The sequence below is a fragment of the Cryptomeria japonica genome, chromosome 5 (genome assembly GCF_030272615.1).
Source record: "Cryptomeria japonica chromosome 5, Sugi_1.0, whole genome shotgun sequence".
Taxonomy (NCBI): domain Eukaryota; kingdom Viridiplantae; phylum Streptophyta; class Pinopsida; order Cupressales; family Cupressaceae; genus Cryptomeria; species Cryptomeria japonica.
Window position 1 is genome coordinate 145023153 of NC_081409.1, and position 19125 is coordinate 145042277.

Consider the following 19125-nt stretch of genomic DNA (forward strand, 5'->3'; position numbering starts at 1 on the left):
TAAATATATATATAATGCAATAATATAATCTTGGAGCGATTTCGGAGTGAATTTCGGAGTGATTATTTTTTAGAGCGTTTGTTTCGGACTGCGTGCTCTCCAACATCGTCGGCGTTGTCTGACATGGCCAACTCTATGAGGATGTGGAGGAGTTAATCTCCTCCACGTGGTTTGCATCTTCTCTCCATGCCCTCATTACTGTTTTGCATTTACTTTCTGCTCGACGCTTTATGTATTTTTTCTACACTTTAACCTAACCATTAATCACACCTCTCTGGTCACTCGTGTGACTCCTTCGTAGCTCCTAATGGAGCTTGAGTCTGATGGTGGTGCCATTAATTCTCCTCAACCCACCAAGCAGGCTCATTCAAGCCAAACCAAAACATTTGCCAAGACTGCTAAACGTTCTGAGCAAGCTCACTCAACCCAAAAGAAAACCTTTGACGAGACTGTTGCTCCGTTTGCCCATGGAGTCCACCCTAGTGCGAGATTTTTTAAGACTCCTGGAGGCGAATGAATCGGTGAGGAAGGTAAGAGCCCTACCGTGCCCTCGAATTATTTCTACATTTTGCCAAATGATGAGATGTTGAAAGAAATTGTTTCCAAAAAAACTAGGTTAAGTGATACTGCAAATTTTTTTTCTTGTGTTAATATTGAGAAATGCCTGCCTAGGAAATTCCTAGATGATTAGTTTCATAATCTTTGGAATTTGAAATTAGGGCTTAATATTTCATTCTATAGGCAAGTTCTAAAAGGTCTGTATATTATCTTTTTTAATAATCATGAATCCTAGGTTGAAATTCTTAAAAGACAATACTGGACTATTGGGAACACCTCCTTTCGTGCCCTAGCCTGGTCTTTGGAGGCCGTCAATGAGGAATTTCTTGTGCTCTCAAGCCCTAGATGGGTCATCCTTAAGGATGTCCCTCCCTTCCTCTAGCGTTTTCTTCCCCAGGTATTGGAAACATTTGGAAGAATAATTCGGGTTGATGAAACAATATGTTTAGTCCCTAACCATGATGAAAGAATACTTATATTCATTAAACCTGGGTCGACATCCCTCCTCTACTAAACCTTAACATCAGTGATGAAATATTCATTTGCCCTGTTGAAATACTTGGAGGACTAAACGCCTATTTTTTGTGCAAAAAAGAAGGGCATCTTTGAAAGAACTGCCCAATCATCAACCGCAGGAAACAAAAAAATAACACTAACCTTGCAGGAACATCTAAAAACCCTAGCTCCGATAAGGAGTCAATCCCTAACCCAAGCAACTTTCATTCTATTGGAAACAATACTAACCCTAAAGATGATCCCTCCCTAAGCTCGGCTCCTGGCCTCATCCCTGATGAATTAAATCCAATGATTGTTTACACCACTACCGAACCCCTCAATCCTGCTTTTGTCCCCTCCAAAATTTTTGAGGATTTGCCTTTTGATTGTTTTCAAACAGTCACATCAAGAAAGAGGAGATGAAAGAATTCCCAACAACTCACCTTAAACCAAATCCGAGCTAGTGATCAAACTGCTAATCAATTGACTACCAGTAGCAAATACCCCATCACTATGAATGATGACATACTAAAAGCTTCACAAACTTTGACCACCTCCCTAGTTAAAAATATGGTTAAATGTTTAGAGAAGCCTGATCGCAGTGCTAGTGATGCTAGCATGAGTGATAACCCTGCAAAAATGGTGCTCAGGTCTGGGACCCCCAAACGATCTGAATCCACATTATTTGCAGAGGCTACCCTTGATGTTAACACCTCCAACCCCGAGACTGCATCTCTGCTAAATGAAATAGAGGACAACCATATTATTGAAGTTATTTATGCTAATAAGGGACTAGAGGGCATTAAGTCTAGCTCAATGCTCCTTGGCTTTCTAGGCTCCCAAATACCTAGGTCGAACATTGCAAAAACTACAGATGGTAAAACTGAGCTAACTAAGCTTAGTGAGGAAGAGGATGACCTCATGAAAGGTTCGTCCATGGCTAAAAAGAAAGGAAAACCTTTTTTCTTCAAAAATAAGAAAAATTTTAGAGATCAAAATGGTCTCCCAAACAATCCCTCTTAATCCCCTTTTCTCATGAAATACATCTCATGGAAATATTAGAGGCTTCGAGTCGCCTGATAGAAAGTTTGTTATTAAAAGTTTTCTGAATTTTCATTAACATCTAGATTTCTTGATGCTTCAAGAGCTTAAATCTGTTGAGTTCTCCCTTGACACTGTACTTGATTTTATTTGGAGAGATGTGATCAAAATATGCACCAATCATCCTAAGGGAAAGGGTGGAGTTGGTCTCCTCATTAACCCTAAGTGGGCAAATCACATTAGGGATAGGGGTGTCTCCCCTTGTAATAGAGTGGCTTGGGGCTCCCTAGATATCCGAGGCTCTTGTTTTGGGGTATGTTCTATATATGCATCTAATGATCATAGGGAAAGAATGTCCCTCTGGAATTGGCTGGCAGCCCTTCCAAGTATCCCCTAAGTCATGGCTGGAGACTTTAACATGATTGAAAACCAAGATGATAAGGTTGGGGGTATCCCTTTCGAATGGAAATGCCAAGAGAAACCTCACTGGGATAGGTTTAAACAACACATGCAGCTATTTGACCCCCTTTAGGGCAGCAAATCTGAATCCTCTGCCCTATGGTACACTTGGTGCAACTTTCAGCAAGGCCCCAGCCAAATTTACTCCAGATTAGACAGGTTCTATGTTAATAAAAAATTCTTCTTCTTCTCCCCTAACCACTTGGGGAACTCGGTGTTGTTCTGCCAGTAACCTTATCTGACCATTTCCCTATCATTGCTCTCATCAATACTAGGAACTCCATCCCTAACAGCATTCCTCTTAATAAGAAGTTTATCCTTAATACCTCCCTACTAAATGACAAGGATGCCCTAACTGCCATTAAAATGGTTAGACTCTTTAACATGCACTCTCAACATCCCCAATCCCACACCCTCAGATGAAACAGAAATCTCCTGTTGGCAAAAAATATTCCAAACTATAGGCCAAAAGAAAGCCAAGGATCTCAGGCTTGGGGAAAAAACTCTCACTAATCAACTCCACTCCTTGGAGCATGAAATACAATTACATCATTCCTCCTCTGTCCTGGTGGAATGGGTAGCTCAAGATAGAGACATTCTTAGGAAACATCAACAGGTCAAAATCAGGGGTACCCTCATCAGAGCATGTAATCATTGGCTCAAATTTGGAGATAATGGCTCTAAAGTCTTTTTCAATCTCCTTAAACAAAAACAAAATAGAGAAAAAATTGACAGAATCATAGTTGAGGATAAGGAACTCCTGAACATCAATGAGATCAAAGATGCTTTTGAAATGTTTTATAAAACCCTCTTTACCTCATAAGATAGTGAAGCCTCAAAAGAGGCTAGAAATAGGTGCAGTAACATTATCCCAAAAAGAATCTCTGAGGCTGAAGCTCTCCCTCTCAAGACCAAAATCTCTATGACAGACTTTGTTGATGCCATTAAAGCCCTCAAGGATGATAAGGCCCCAAGCCCTGATGGACTTCCTGCTGAGTTCTACAAAACCAATATTGAGTGGGTCACCAAAGACCTTTATGAAATATACACTGAAGCATTTGATAGTGGCACCCTTTGGGGAGTCCATCAATAGGGGCATTGTTAAACTTATCACAAAAGATGGGGACAAAGCCCTCATAAAGAACTGGAGGCCAATTACTCTCCTTAACGTTTCTTATAAAATCCTGGCCAAAGCCCTAGCCTCTCACCTTGAGAGAATCCTTCCCAAGTTCATCTTCTCTACCCAAACAGGATTCATTAAAGGAAAGTATATCTTAGAGAACCTTGTCACTAGCTCAGAATCTATGGAATGGGGAAAAACTCCAAATCAAGATACTGCCATGTTCCTTAGAGACTTTGAGAAGGCCTATGACAGCGTGGAATGGGACTTCATCCTCATGATGCTCAAATCCTTTGGTTTACCTAGTGAGTTCTGTAAATATGTCCAAATTCTCCTCAAAGATGCCTTCGTCCCGGTTGAAGTTAATGGATCACTTTCCCAGTCTATTCCTCTTTCTAGATCCATTAGACAGGGTTGCCCCTCACCCCTGCTATGTTTGTCATTGCCTCGGATGCCCTCTTTTACCTCCTAAGAGATGATACCCTATCCCCTAAAGTTCATGGTATTAAGATGCCAGATGACTCTGAATTGCTCAACATACAATTTGTTGATGACACTATGCTCTTCCTAGAGCTCTCTAGGCATAACATTGACTCCCTCAATCAAAAGCCTGCAACCTTTGGCAGAGCTTCTGGTGCTTGTATCTCCATTTCCATGTCTATCCTAGTTAGGTGGAACAAGGAAGCCCCGGACTGGCTTCAGCAGGTTGGATACTCATGGGGAGGACCCAATAAAATAGTCAGGTACCTCGGTATCCCTTTTTCTATCTCTCCCTCTCTCAAGGATATGTGGATTTGGGTCAAAGAAAATATTGACAAAAAACTTAATAAATGGGACAATAGGATTCTATCCCTGGCTATAGGATCCAAGTCTGCCAAAAAATCCTCTCCTCTGATAGTTTGTACTACTCCTTTGTCTGGATATTTAGTAACTACCAAGTTTATGAGATCCAAAAATCTATCAGGCGCTTCCTTTGGTCTGATGGTAAGGGTAAAAGAAAGGCCCACACAGTCAAATGGCTCTGGTGCCACATAGATACGAAACTTGGTGGGTTGGGACTTAAGAATCTCATAACGCAAGGAGTTTCCCTAGCTTCCAAGTGGATATTTCATGCCCTTGAAGGACAAGAACCCTGGAAGATCCTTGTCAGAAATAACATACAAAATGGCATCCCCAAGTCTACCAAATCTTGGAAAGCCCTCCCCTTTAGTGATTTGATAGTAGGCGGATTCTCTATGTCTGTTCAAGGCACTTGGGTATTTAAATCCATATGGAAATCCTGGGAGCATGTGCGTAAACTTATTACCAACTCTAATATTGATTGTAATAATACTCTGCATGGGGAAAGGTCAATATGGTGGAATCTCTACCATAACTCTAAACCCCTCGCTTTAACCCAAGGCTACTCTGCTAGGTATTGGTATAATAAAGGCATTAAATACCTCATGGACATCTTGGAACATGATAATCTCATCAGTTGGGAGGACCTTAGCAATAACTTTGGCCTCCCTCGCATAAGAGAACCTACAATATGATTAAAAATGCTTGTACTTGTCTAGATCTTCCTAGGAACACTGATGTAGATGCTCATAGATACCTCTCATTCTGATGGAAGGATGGCTCCCTCCTCTCCAAGGTCAAAGCCAAGTCTATCTACAAACTACACACTCATGATACCTCAGTGATCGATCATATTAACTCCCTCTGGTATGTTGACCTTAATACATCTGCCTGGCTGAAAATATTTGAGAAACTATGGAAGTCCCCCATCCCCCCTAAAATCAAATGATTCAGGTGGTAATTAATGTTGGATAGACTTCCTATTAGGAATAACATTGCTTCTTTCGACCTATGCTCAGTATGTAGGAAGCTTGAGACTATGCGGCACATTTTTTTTGACTGCATTTTTGCCAGAGAGGTCTAGCTAATGTTTGGAATTTCCATTACTAAACATGTTTGCACTCTTGATATTATTGTTGGATTCATTCATGGCCTCAAGAAGGATGTTAACCTATTCTGGCAAATTCTCTCTTCTTTCATACTTTGGTTTATTTGGAAGCTTAGAAATGAGGAAAAATTCCAAGGTACTGATAGGAGTCTTACTGGGTTTTTTAAGAAACTCACATGTTATACAATTGTTGTGTAGGTATGTTTTTTGATGAATGTTAAGAGGGAGAAGCTGTTGCATTTCCTCAGGGATGGTCGGCAACCATGTTCATATATGAGATGAAGGATGGCTTTGAATGGGCTAGAATTGTGGAGAACTAGACAACATTCGATGAGGCTCTAAAGAAACTGATCAAGGAACTCAGGGACAACAGAGGTCCCTACTTTGATAATGTTTACCCAGGTCTTGGAGCAAAAGAAGGTGGTGTGGATGGAAGGGCCACAAGGATGGACAACATGGATGAAAAACCAGGATGAGATTCAGCAATAGGTTTCTAGTAGCCTCTAGTTGATGTATATGGTTCACTGTATATACTCTCTCTCGTAACTCTTTTTTTTGTAGGAGGTTGTCTTTGTTTAAAGTCGGATAGTCCCACTGGTTAATGGATGAGGCTCTGCCTCCCATCCTCATTTTTGTATAAACGCTCCTTATTTTGGTCTCTCAATATTTAATATATAAAAAAAATTGTATAAAGATTAATATATTAAATATAAATAATTTATTAATAATAACATTACCAGAATATATAATAATAAATCTATTATTAATAATTATATTAAAAAATTTCATTAAATAATTATTAATTGAAATTAAGATTATTATTTTAAATTTACAATTATAATTTAAATAAATGATTATAACTTAATTTATGATTCTTAATTATATTATAACTTTAATCTTAATTCTTATTTATTATTATAATTCTAAAATAATTATAATATGATAATCTTAGATGATCCGGTTAATACTGAGAGCGGGGGTGAATCAATATTAACAATAATTTCAATCTTAAAACTTGAACTTATAAAACTTCTTCAAATCATACATAAATCAGTAATAAACTCTCTACCATTACCAGTAATCACTGATAACCAACTGTTAAACCAATTTATCAGAAAAAATCATTCAGTGTTCATCAATATGCATAAACGGAAAGTAAAACATAACAACACATAAAATCATTCACCATATGAACACCATGTTTTTCATGTGGAAACCCAAATAGGAAAAAAACATGGTGGGAATTGCTACCCCAAAAAAATTTGCACTCTTTTGGAATGCGCCCTATTAGGAGCCTAGTTTGGTTAGAAGCTTACAATGATGCCCTATTAGGATCAGACCCTATTAGGAGTCACCCAGTTTAGGGATTTAGATGATGAGCCCTGCTAGGGGCTTTGACCTGTTAGGATCAACCTTGCAAGAGGATTTAACACCCTGAAATAGAGCTACTCAGTTAAGGGATTTACAATGTAAGGCATGTTAGGACCTGCCTAGTTAAGGGATTTTGATTGCTGCAATTGTTGGAGAATAACAATGAATGATCTGGGTACAACACATAACTGCTTGCTTGATCAGATCCAATTAAGCTCCAAATCTGATACTCTCTAGCAAATCCCATACTTTGGTTCGGCTTCACACTTTTCTCAAAACCATCGACACACCAAACATCAACTGTACAAACATAAATAACCTTTACAACTTAGTTGGTTACAAAACCCTAAGACTTACAACATAGATCATCACAGATATTTTACAGCTCATTATAGATCATCATTGATCATCATATGGATCATTAAAATCAATTACAAATAAATTACAATTGTTAAATGATTATCACATCTCGATCTGATACAAAGTCAAACCCTTAGAACACTCTGCTAAGCACTTTGCATATTCCCAAGAAATTTGCTCTCCAAATGCGCCAAAACATCTTCCAAACACTTCACACAGTTTGTGCCACATCATTACCAACATTTGAACTTGATATAGATCACAACCAAACCCAAAATCATTACCGGTTAATAGAATTCTTTACCAGTCCTTAAACCCTAGCAAAAATACAAAAGAAATCATAAACATGATTTTCGATAACCAAAGCATGATACAGTTCCGGTTAGATACATATTACAATGATACAAGCTCACATTCCAAACCACAACACTTCAATCATCACCAATTGCCAGATCAAATCAAAAAATTCCTCGTTTATGGGTTAAGGTCCTAATTCCCAGTTCACTATCTATAATTCCGGTAAGGCATTTCCGGTAGACCAAAAAGACTTAGATGACAAAATAAAATATAGTTAACATCATTTTCCATCAATGACAACACAAATAACTGATCAAAGTCATCTAATGATGCAATCTCAATCTCTTCATCACAATGTCATTACAAATAGTCCTTTAGCGGTTCAGTCACCATTCTTGACTTGCATTAGTTATGCCAATCATGCCAACATAATAATGATTAGAATTAAAATTAAGTTCATAATAAAAGAGTGTTAGAATAAGGGTTAAGGTTACCATAAAAAATAAGGTTCAAATTATTTCTAAATTAAGATTAAATTTAGGCTTAGAGTTAGATTGAAAACTAGGGTTAAATTTTTTGCATTAGTTATGCCAATCATGCCAACATAATAATGATTAGAATTAAAATTAAGTTCATAATAAAAGAGTGTTAGAATAAGGGTTAAGGTTACCGTAAAAAATAAGGTTCAAATTATTTCTAAATTAAGATTAAATTTAGGCTTAGAGTTAGATTGAAAACTAGGGTTAAATTTTTTTAAAATATGATTATAACTGTATTTAATGTAAGATTTAGAGTTAGAATTAGATTAAAAATTTGGAGTAGGGTGCAAATTATGTTAATATTATTATTAATTTTTGATCTAGTTATAGATATTACTGTCATTTTATAACTATGTTATAATTAATGCACACTCTCTATTATATTATTGCAAGCATATATTATCTAAAATTCTAATGACCTAAATATTATTAGGTAAATTAAATATTATTTTAAAATATGGTAATAAGATGCAACTTATTTGAGCCAATTAGATTGAAGAAAAACAATTTCTTTAATTTAAAAACTTAAAAATCATGCATCTTGACTAATGAAAAATTAAAAAAAAATCGAAAGAAAAATTTCATAGATATAATTGATGGAAAAACAATTTAATAATAATGAGTTAATGAAAATAATAAGATGAACATAATAATCAATTAAGACAACTTAGAGATTAAAAGAACATTCAAAAAGAAGGTTAGTGGAATAATCAACAAAGAAAAAAAATATTTGAAAACAAAAATGTAAAAAGGTCTTTTATGTTAGTCACTTGCCTCACTTTGTTGACAAGGATAAGGAAAATATAACTATTTTCGAGTAGCAAGATGTTAAAGTATTTGACAAGTTATTGGTCCATGAAAACCACTATGAGAATAAATTCGTGTTTCAATAAATATTTCAGAGAGCTATTATGAAGTCAAAATTAGTTCTCTAATGTTGGAAAGTAGAGTTCAAGGAAAAATTATTGTGGGATGAATTAAGAGTGTTTTGTTCAAACTTACATATCAAACTAACATTTTTTTGAAGAAAAAAATCATGAAAATCATTAGTATGTTTCCATAATATTAGTCACTCAAAATGAGTCCTTCCAATCAACAAGATGATATAGAAGCAGTCCATAAATGATGATCAACAATAAAATTTTAAACTTTTCCCCTATTAGACATCTAGCTTGGTTGGAGGCTAACAAAACACCACAAATCATGCTTATTTATAATCATGAAGTTGAGTATATAGAATATAGTATTCAACTTACCTATCCAATTCAAAACAATAACATGTACAACCAACATGAATGGGTAGCTGAGTTCTTTTACATTCTTCAAGAATACTTGCAACTTGTTAATAACTAGTCGTTTCTTTATCTCTTCTTGGTTGTTCATATGCACGTGAAGCATCCTGAGTTTAATAGAAAAGGAATTTATTTTTCCCAACCAATCAATGGTTTTGTTTGAGAAATTCTCACGTTGGTTAGTGTAGGTTAAGATAGATTTTGATGTTGAGTAAGTGTAGGTTAAGATAGATTTTCATGCTGAATAAGTGTTGTTGCATGTTGTAGTTTTTTCTTTCTTCCAAGTCTTGATGCACAACTAGTTAGATGTTTTTAGTATAACTTTTAGGTAGTTGTTGTTTGTCTTTTATTTTGTTGATTGATTACGAAGTATTAAAATTGTTAGTCATCTTTTTCCATATAATTCAGGTCTTTCATGACTTATTTTTCAATTGATATTTAAGCGAGAAGAGTCGTTGAAGCATAGTAGACAAGCATCCCATAGAGGATGCCAACGATGTTAATATTTAGCCTTTCAAAAGATTTTATAAGATCACAAAATCTTATTAATAGATTTTTAGGAGTCTTAAGTCATGTTTCCCTAAGGAAAAACTAATTTGTAAGGGGTCTTAGACTCTCGAAAGATGAAATATTTATTTATTGTGACAATTTATATGCAAAGTCTTGAGTGCTAAAATATATGTTTTCATAGCTTGAATATATCAAACATTGCCACATATTGTATGAGATATACTTTTTATGATACTTCTATCCAAGTACTTGATTGTTCAATTTATTTAAAGTATTTTAAAAAAGATTAGGCTAAGTGCAAAGAAGACCGTCTTTATTTTTGTCAACAATGTATTTCCTGCTACTGGCTTCTACCTTCTCTCTAGCTAAGCATCGAATAAAATATTTTGGTATATAGATATATGCATTCTTGTTTGTAGTGATTCGTTTTGGAGGATGCTCCAAAACTTACATTTTGGCTTTATTATTGCGTGGAAATTATTTGGCTATTTATAATTGACTAGTTATTAAGTTTTCGATGAATAATCATGCTTACTCATCTTGCAAGCTCTAGTTTTGTTTGTCTATTAACTAACTTGTTACCATGCTTTGTTTTTGTAGTTGCTTGTAATTTCATCATTATAAGACGGCACGAAGATGAAGATGGATTCCTGTATGTTACATATTGTAGACAAAATGCAGTTAGCTATGATGGTTTGATTCCTGACTTCTACTTAAATTGAACAAAATAGAGTTGGCACTAAATGACTTTTGTTGTATTTAGAACTTGAAGATTCACTATCACTCAATTAATCTACTAGAAAAAAGACTAATTATTTTTGGTTATAACTATTAAATTATCTGGTAATCGTCTTTAATCTTATTAAAGAAAACATACTGTATTGGATTCATTTGTAAATAAGTATCATGTTCATGAACACGAAATGAAACTTGTGTTTAAAAATATGAATGAATTCTATTATTTCTTAAAGAATTCGTGTTATGATTGAAAGTTTGGATTTTAAATGCTTATTATATAGTATTGATTTAGATTTAATATTGATTCTCTTATTGACTTTATTGATTTCAAAAATGTAAAAGCTTACTAGTTATATCTAAAACAATACCAATGAAACTAGGTCATTTCCAATAAAAGATCAAACTATCATTTGTTCACCATTTCATGTTCAAGTAAATCTAAAACTTTTTGAATCAAAACTTGTATCTTAGCCGCTGCATAGCTTCTCAAATGCAATATTTTCATCTCCTCTGCATTGCTCTAAAGCATATCTGGCTGCATCTTCATCAAAACCCATTTCAACTAACTTCGATACCTTTTCTTCCATTCCTAGTACTCTCCTCTTTGCAAAAGACTGTGTCCAATGGCGTGCAGTGACCAAGAATTTGGGATAATAATTCAATTATTCCCGTGCCACCATGGCATCCTGAGGATCATTAGGTTCAGGTGTTGAAAGCAAAGCTTGTAAAGAAATTAACGTGGTTTTCAAGGTTAGAGCTGGGCTCCACTCTTTTTTCAAGATATCCAGGCATATTGCATCATTTTGACTACTGATATTGGGATGCCAAACTTTTGTTATAAATTGCATCTTTGGTGGCTCAAATGGATACCCATCTGGCAAACGAATGTCAATCTGGAAGGAGCCCTGTTCATAAGGGCTGTCCATGGGGCCTGCAATTGTTCCACACAGATGTGACATATCATTCTCCTCAAAAACTTTAATGCTTACTCCTGTTAAATTCTTATCTTTCTCTATTTGGGTCAATTCCCTCTGTACGCGTTTGGTGTCCACCATTGTCAAAATGCTAATACTAATGCCAGTCTTCTCTCTGTAAATTAGAATACCAGGATTATCAAACTTGTTGCTCTCTGTGTGATCAATAAACCCTAAATGCACTCTATATATGTAGTATTCCTTTTTGGTTTTATTTATAAATGATTTACTTGGTTGCAAGGCCGACAACCCTCCTCCCTTTTCTTTTCAAAGCGCTGCCTGCCTTTTTCACAACGCTATTTCATGCTTTGATAATTGAAGTAATTTAAAAAAGCACACAAATAGTTAACTATTTTATTATAACACAATTTTTAGAAAAAATAATTGTTATTATTTATTATTTAATTAGTAGTAATATAAATATAGACTTCAATTTATTTATTTTCAATAAAAGTGGATTATTCCACTAAACTTTTTTATTAATAATTTTTTATTTTTTTACACAGGATTCAAAGAGCATACAGGAGGAAAGAACCCTGGGAAGAAAACCTCCGGTCACAACTCATAAAATAAACATATAGTATCTAACAGATCAGTTTATACACCTGGCCCAAAACCACATACAAAATGCAGTCAGAACACATATAATATCAGTTTTACGTAGAGCCCATATGGCAATTTGCAATCAAATAATTTTCAAATGTAGATTCCATAGCTGCTATCAATGAAAGAAGACAAAATTTTCCAAAACCCTATGCCAAAACCCATGAGCCAAAAACCTTCCTGCCAAAAAAGAAAGTATCAAAAAACCTTTGGAAAAACACTAATGTATTAAATACCATGAGCTCGAACTTTCCTCCACACAACGAACATGAATACTTGAAATGAAAGGGGAAAGCAGGAATAATTATCATCATAAAATTTTACATCAACATTACTCAAGAATATCACATAACTATTGTTGCAAACCTTCCCATACCATAGAAGGAATTTCCTCAAAACCCACCTCTCGCTGATTAGCACTGCTATCGATGGCTAAATTTGCCAAATAATCTGCAGTCTTATTAACTTCTCTGTAACAATGGGATAACAAGAAAGATTCAAACAATTCTATTTTTTGTAAAATGAGATCAAGTATATACTACAAATTCCAACAATTCGATTTCTTTTTCATAACACATTGAATAATCACTATAGAATCACCTTCAATTATTAAGTCCTTAATTCCCAAAGAGATTGTCAAATCCAATCCAAAAGACAAAGCATGAAATTCCACATAATTTTTAGTTTTAAAACCAATAGCATGACACTTAGCTCGAATAAAATTTGCATTGTGATCATAAATTACCATGCCTACCCCAGCCGGCCTAGGGTTAGCACAAGAGGCCCCATCAAAATTCAATTTAAAGTGCCCCTGCGGAGGAGGTTTCCATCTAGCAGAGAATCTCTTACCTATTGCATCATTCTTTTTTAAAATTGAACCATGAGAGGGTAAAACTGACAGCGTCTTCCAAACTCTAGTAACTCTACTATCCCAGTGTGAAAAAGAATTAAGATTTTCCAAATTCTTATAAATAAATGACAAAGCAACCTCAGAGATTGAAGACTCAATTTTTAATAGAACCTCAAACACAGGAGAACTTGTTTTTTTAAATATCCTATTGTTTCACTCTAGCCAAACATTCCAAATCACAATAGATGGAGATATGATCCAAAGGCATGCATGAAAAGATGAGGAAAACATAAATGGCCAAGATCTAAAATGGGAAATGAGATCCTTACCAATAACAAAGGATATATTTAACTTCTCAAACAACCACTACCAACATTCATAAGCATAATCACAATGTAGGAATAGGTGTGAAGAAGATTTTAAATTTTTGTAACAAAGGATAAAAGGGAAAACAATAGTAATACCAAGCCTGTCCAGTATCATACCTGTAAGGACTCTGTCCTGAACTACCAACCAAGCAAAGGCTCCAGCTTTAGGAAGAAAAGTCGAATTCCAAAACAACTTATAAGGCCGGGATGATAAATCTTTAGCAATGATAAGAGAGTTGTAATCATCTTTAACAGTGTACTTACCAGAAATATTCTTTGTCCAAATAAGTTCATCCTCAGAATCAGAAAGAAATACAATTCTATCCTCCAAAATCTTCTCAAAATCTAATTTCATACTTTGATCAACATCTAAGAAATCAATCGACTTTCAAAATAATCTGCTACAAAAACACCCCAAAGGGAGGAAAGAATAGTGATTAGAGGAGACCAATCCCTAATATTCACCAAAGGTGTATGTCCATAACATACTTCATCCCAGAATCTGACCTTTCTACCATTATGAACAATCCATGAGAGATGAGGCAAAATAATTGATCTACACTGACAAAGGAAATTCCAAATAGCAGAACCCGAAGGCAAATTTGAGACTTTAAAAATGTACTCTCTCGGTCCATTATTTAAATATTTGGCAAACATAATCTGTGCCCATAAGGAGCTAGGCTTGCCATATAATTTCCAAACCAACTTAGCACCTAAGGCTAAATTTTGATTCTCCAAACTCTGAATTCCTATTCCCCCAAGTTCCTTAGGCAAACATACCTTATCCCATGCGACTAAAGGGAGTTTCTTCTTGCCATCTTTATTATTGTTCCAAAAAATATCTCTAAGAGTGTCCTGTAAACTAACAATAACTACTTTTGGAGACTTTAAAATAGACAGGAGATATATGGGATCAGCATTCAAAACAGACTTGATGAGAATAATTTTACCTGCCAAAGTTAACCATCTATGATTCCATGAGAGAATTCTTTTAGAAATGACTGAAATAATCTTATCCCAAAAACCAATCTATCCTATTTAACAAAGAAAGGAATCCCAAGGTAAGTACATGGAAGATTTCCAATCTCAAATCCCCAAAAGGATTGCAACCTATGTTGAACCAGTTGTGATGTATTAAGGAAGAAAATTTTTGATTTATCACCATTCACTTTCTGACCAGAAAATGATGCATAATTTTGTATTATTCCTTTAATCACTTTTGCCTCAACTAATGAAGCATGTCCAAATAACAAAGTATCATCTGCAAAAAGACAATGAGAAATACTTTGGGGAATATTTTGAATCCTTATACCTTTCCAAAGCCCCCCCACTTTAGCAGCCCTAATAGCCCAACTAAAGGTTACAGCTAGGAGAATAAACAAAAAGGGAGAAAGGGGGTCTCCCTGTCTCAAACCCCTGGAGGAAGTGAAAAGATTACAAGGAGAACCATTAATTAAAACCGAGTATCTTGCAGAAGAAATACATGCATGAATCCATTTGACCCAAGCCTTGGAAAAACCTAACTTCTCAAGAACAGCACATAAATCCCCCCACTCTACTCTATCATAAGCCTTCATCATGTCTAGTTTAAGTATCATGGTTGGGGTTCTTTGTGTGGAAATAGAATGCAGCACATCATGTGCTATAATTGCACCCTCTGTCATCTCCCTTCCAGGAACAAAACCACCCTGCTCCGATGAAATGATCCTAGGTAGAGTTTTTGCCAACCTAAGGGAAATTGCCTTCGTAAATATCTTATACAAAGTATTACATAAAGCAATGAGGAGGAAGTCAGCAAAAGTCTTAATATCCTCTTTTTAAGGAATAATTGCAATCATTGTAGTATTAAGTTCTTTTAAAATAGACCTATTTGTCCTAGCTTCCTCGAGAGCCAATAAAACATCATTTCCCACAAAATCCCAACATTTCTAAAAAAATAAAGGAGTAAAATCATCTGGTCTGGGAGCTTTATTCGGATTCATGGAAAAGACAACACTCTTAACTTCTTCTAAGGAAAAGGGAGACATCAACATCTTATTGTCTTCCAAAGATACTAAAGGAGGAATATTAGATATAATATCATTGCTAAGATTTCCATTTTCTAAAGATAATAATGACTTAAAAAACCTAACTGCCTCTGAAGCAATGTCCTCTGGCTCTATCAATAAAGTCTGATTCTGACACTGAATACAAGATATCCTATTCTTACTTCTTTTAATCTTAGCTAAAGAATGAAAAAAAATTGTGTTCGTGTCACCATCTGAAAGCCATAACTCTCTAGATTTCTATCTCCAATAGATTTCCTCTCTAGCTAACACCTCCTCAAGCTGTAATTTTAGTGACTTCAATTCATCAAAAACTTGTGGCACCATACCATGTTGAAGCACGAGTATTAAGACACTCAATCATATCTTGAATTCTTTGTTTACCCTGAAAAATGTTCTTAAAATGCGAGATATTCCATTCCCTAATATTCAATTTTAAATAACTTAACTTCTTAGCAATCTGAAACATACGGGACTCAGAACAAAAAGGAGCAGAATTCCACCATTTCATAAGCAGAGGCAAAAAGGAAGAATCCCTAAACCACTTGGGCTCAAATTTAAATGGAGACTTAGAAGAAGCCCTATCCTCAATAACTGAAAGGGAAATTGGAAAGTGATCAAAACCGAAGACCAATAGAATAGAAGAAAAGAATTCAAAATTTGAATCAATCCAATTCTCAGATAACAAAAACCGATCTAATCTCTCAGCAATCTGAGAAAAATCCCTTCTCATGTTTGTCCGTGTGAAAACCCCATTCTGAGACTTACAATAAAAAAGGCTCATATCAGAAATGAAATCCCCAAAGTCATCCATAATCCTTTTATTAGGGAAAACACCTCCTATTTTCTCATCTAAATCAGTGATAGCATTAAAATCACCCCCGAAGATAATAAAGGAACCATGTCTTAAGGGAGAAGAAATCCTCTTTAATTCACCCCATAACTTACTCTTCCCTTGAATTCCTGATGGAGCATAAATGTTAAAAAGCCAGAATTTAACCTTCGAAATCTTGCTTATAACTAAAGTCAACATCTAATTTGTAGCAGATGCCACTAATTGTACCTCAATATTATAATTATTCTAAAGAAGTTCCAAACCTCCTAAATCACCACAAGCAGGAGAAGAAAGAAAATTCCACCTTCTCCAAGATGAATAAACCAAATCAACAGACTCCTTTGACAACTTTGTTTCTTGCAACATAAAAATATCACACTTAATTAAGTTCATCTTGGACTTAATTAAGTGTCTCTTGTTAGGGGCATTTAAGCCCCTAACATTCCAAGAAATAATTCTCATTGTCCTCGAGGGGAGGCCGAATCTCCCCTCTTCCCATTAATCGGAGAATTTTTTCTTTCCCCAAAGCAACCTTGCAAATTACGTTTCACAACTCCTGATCTTGTCACAGGAGGACTAGTCATAGATCTCTTACTCCTCTTTCTTTTTACACTTACAAGAGTTAGGCATGTTTTCTTAGGCTTGCCAAGAAAGACTGAACACCTCCCTTGCCCACCAGCAAGAAAAAGGGACAAAGTCTTTTGAATTCTAGCATCAATTTCTATTTGAGTCTTAAGATTATATGGAGGCCTACCTCTCCCAAGAGAAACCACTGACGGTGAAAAAACTAGAGTTGTTTGGACAATTGGTAAACTCTTGCATGACTTTGGAGAAGCTGGGATAATTGGATTATCTTCACAACCTGACTCTGTTGTAGCCAAAACCGCAAAAGGATTAGCAGATGCAGAAATTGGAAGGGTCGAGTTTATACCCCTCAAATCATTCTCAATTGAACAAACAACTCTATCAGTAATACCCTCATCCATCTGATGTGTATGATTGTTAAAAATATCATTTACTTGTTGAACCAGATTCTCATCTGGCATAATAACAGGGACAACCTCCGATGGATTACTATTCTCTAAGGAAGATTCATTAGCCATATTAATTTCAACATTCAGAGGGGAATTATTAGACACCAAATTCTTAATTTCTTGAACTAAAGAAGCATCATTAGGAAAACCTATGACAGGTACTGCATTTTTATCTAAATTCACATTCTTTGAAGAATCCAAAACATCCTTATGAGTGCATGAAGACAAATTGCCCTCCTTACCCTTTATGTGATTTTTTGACATCTTAGGGAAATCTATTGTCAATGGATGATCTACTCCATTTATCAAGGGATTACCATCCATCACTATACCCTCGTTATTAGAAAATGTCTTCAATAAAGGCGAAAGTGAGACTAAACCCAAAGTGTGATCATTTGGTTTCCCAGAAATATGACACAATGGATTATTTTCAAGTTAATGTGACCTATTTCTACCAATTTATGCAAAGAGATATTTCCACATCCGTCAACTGAAGGTCTCGCTGACAAACTATCTTTATTAAGGGATTTAGGAATAGAGCCAACAACCTACTAGTTTTTCTTAAAATCCATAAGTAACGGAGCATCCAAAAGTAAAGGAGACTTAAGAAGCTCTGTATCTAATTTCTCAATTGACTGGCGCCAAATACCATTGATATTACAAATACGGGGGCAAACATTGTTAGGGTTAATAAGAACACAAATTTTTACCAGAACCTCCCCCTCCACAAAGTCCATTTTAGATGTTAAAAAAGTTCCAATAGTATTTCCAATTTGCTCAAGAACATCGAGATCCATAAATTCAAAAAGAATTTTAGGTAAACCAAACCAGAAAGGAATAAGTTTCGAACTAGACCAAGCAGGAACAAAAAAGGGTTTCCAAGCCGCAATTGAAAATAAATGTTTTTCAAACCAATGATGTGAAGTTCTTAATACCTCATCTCTAAAAGATGGAGAATAAAAGCATTCGCAGACAATAATTGAAAATAATACATATCCCCCAATCTTTTTTGCAATTTATGATAAAGATTTAACAAACTAATTTGGTCACCCCAAATTTCCCCAGAAATAGCATTCGTATGCAAACAATTCGCTTTCTTATCGACATAAGAACCCAGAAGATCGATACAAGGGATAGGAGCCCAAACCTGTGATGAAGAAACCCTCGACAGAATAGGATCAGTAGGTATCTTACTTACCTTTTTCGGACTAGCTTCCTTGAGGTTCACATTTACCTTATTTTCCACATGTTGTGAAGAAATAGAAACCCTAGCCGTAGTATCCTTATTTGCCAAGCCAAAAACCCTAGCAAACGTTCACTGATTTCCCAATTCCAAAGACCATTTCCCCGAAAAGCCCTTCAATTTCTTCTCAGAATTCCCTTGATTAGCACCATTATTAAAATGCCCTCGAGTGAATCTCCTTCCATTGTTTTTCTGCCTCCATCCCACACTGCATTTGTTCTGAAAGAAGCCTTGAAAGTATTTTGAAACTGGTCAAAAAACCTTGTTATTTTCGCTCCGGTTTACCTATATCGCCATGTCCTTTCATCTACCATTCATGTAGACCCATTGTGGAACATGAGGTGGGTCTTCCCAACCCACATCCGCCCATGAACCCAAATGCCTTATATCGGCCATTTCCTGTAAACAAACTGTATATGGTGAAAATGGATAACAATAACAACAA

At 35.4% G+C, this 19125-nt stretch overlaps 1 pseudogene; it reads right to left on the reverse strand.

Annotated features, from left to right (window-relative positions):
- Window positions 1-11195: 11195 nt before the first annotated feature.
- LOC131067585 (ubiquitin-conjugating enzyme E2 27-like) lies at window positions 11196-11783 on the reverse strand (annotated as a pseudogene).
- Window positions 11784-19125: the final 7342 nt, after the last annotated feature.